Source organism: Nanorana parkeri, unplaced genomic scaffold, assembly GCF_000935625.1.
Source record: "Nanorana parkeri isolate BGI_ZX_2015 unplaced genomic scaffold, ASM93562v1 scaffold88, whole genome shotgun sequence".
NCBI lineage: Eukaryota > Metazoa > Chordata > Amphibia > Anura > Dicroglossidae > Nanorana > Nanorana parkeri.
The window spans coordinates 923,562-926,047 of record NW_017306356.1 but is presented as its reverse complement, the minus strand read 5'-3'; positions in this window follow the sequence as shown (position 1 = coordinate 926,047).

Genomic DNA, 2,486 nt, shown 5'->3' with positions numbered 1-2,486 from the left:
GCCGCCCACCCACCAAACCATTACTGAGCTGAGCAAATAAAAAAGTTTTGCCTCTACATACACTTTAAGTGGTACAAATTGCATTCTTCCTTGATAACTAAGGCAAATCAAACATTATTCGGCTTTAGGAGTTGCTACAGATATTTTATATGAAGTTTTACTTTACAGCAGATACCTCTTCCTTATAAGTATGACTGTTACATCAACTGCAACAATATAGAAAAAGTTAATAGGTGATAGATATACAAAAACTGTCTGTTTCTTAGGAAAGTAATTTACAAGAAGCAATATAAAGAATATGCAAAATAAAGGGGGAAAAAATAAGAGATTCAGAAAAACTGCAAATTGAAACACTGCTACAGCCAACAAAAAATGAACAATTACAGGAAACAAAGGGATAAATAACGACTAAAGATCTTTCATTACAGACGGCTAATTATCATGAATACTGGACTTAACTGTTCAGGCATAGAATTAAAAACCTTAATTATAATGTCACCTTTGTCTCTCAGCTCCCAATGCCCACAAATGAATCCATTTACTGTAACTTCTGCTGATGAGAAGAAATTGATGGCAATCCCAGCGAGGTGAGGCAGAGAGAGGAGAGCCCCAGTCAAGGAAACAGAATCCTTGGAGAGACAACACTGTCATTGTAGCACAGCTGGATGACATCTACATTCCGGTGTGTTGTAAATTCAAAACAGTTTTAATGAGACAAATATGGTTTTGATGGATTTTTGCATTTGGCATTCATTTTGCTTTTTTGGTTTTCTATTTTATGCAAGTAAAAGAGAATTGAAACCTACAGATTTTAAAATAACATTTAACAAAAAAATTAAACAACTGTACACTAAAAAATTGTTTAGTGGTTGCTTATATGATTTAGAATTGTTGCTGTGTTTGCATTGCCACTATACTGCAATAATAAAGGAAGTAGACAATGCATGATAGATTTCTGCTTGTGGTTTTGAAATTATTATTATATTAGTGGTGAACACTACACAAAGTATATAATCAGACTAACCTCTGCATACCAAATTGTATTGGCCTGCATAATAGAAGTGACATAAACTGTGGTTTATTACCTGAGAAAAAAAAACATTTTATTGCTCCTTATGCCTAATTTACACCTGTAAATGGGGCCCATCCCCCGAGTCTCACAAATTCCTCTGTGAGTCTCATGCGATCTTATCTCATCCTATCTGTCATTACTTGCAAACAGCTGCAGACAGTGGCAGCTGTCAATGGATTATGCAGTGCCTTCCGACCACAGGACATCCAAGGAGCCCATGGAGGAATTCATGAGAATTATGCGACTGACCCAATTTGCAGGTGTGAATGGGGCCTTTTACACAACTACGGGGTATCTATATCATGCACTATCATAGATGGTGGTTACATATCCACACACTCATTTCTTCTCCAGTAATGCACTAGAGACTGGGCACTGAGGGGTAATGCACAGTGTAAAACCAGTCACTATTGGGTTAATGAAAAAAATCCGTAGATTGGTTCCCAGTGGGTTATTGCGTATACTTAGGAGACTGGTCCCTTAGGGGTAATGCAATTGTGCCAAGCCTGTTCAATGAGGATTAATGCATATGGGAATACTGTTTAATGCACATCATCTGAAGACAGGTCACTGAGGAGGTCATGTACATATGCACTAGAGTGGTCATTGAGATTTAAATGCACATATGCTGGAGACTTGTCTGCAACAGGTTAATGCATATACACTAGAGACTGATCATGGAGGAGTTAATGCACATATTCTGGGGATTAATCATTAAGGATTAAATACATAATGTCAAGACGGGACATTGAAGGGTTAATGCACATAGCCTTGAGAGGACTTTTTAGAAGTTAATGCACACATGCCCAAGATTGGTCACTGAGATGTAAATGTACATATGCTGGAGACTGGTCTGCCACAGGTTAATGCACATACACTGAAGATCTATCACCTAAGAATTAACCCCTTCGTGACGGGAGACGTACACTGTACGTCCAGCCACAAAGGGACCAAATGACTTGTCACGTACACTGTACGTGACGAGTTATTTGCTGCTTTAGAGGGCTGTTAATCGCTGAGAATCAGCTTTTAACATTCATTAATGGATGCCCTTACTACAGAGGCATTCATTAATGAAAGGGTTAACCTTTTTCAGACACCCGATACCTTAATATCGGGTGTCTGAGAGTCAAAGCAGAGCGGACACACATGCCGGCTTTTGCCGGCATTCTGACAGTTCGTATAGATCGAGAGAGATATCTCTCTCAAGCTATACTGGCTTTTTTTTTTTTTTTCATGAATAGATACATAATGTGTCTATTCCTATAATGTATCTATTCCTGAAAGAAGAATGTTTGCTGATCGTTGTTGCAACAATCAGAAAACCTTTAGTGACAGCTGAATCCTGAACTGCTGCAGGATCAGTGTCACTAACTTATTATCGGCTGTTCTGAAGTTTGAAGCAGCCTGTATA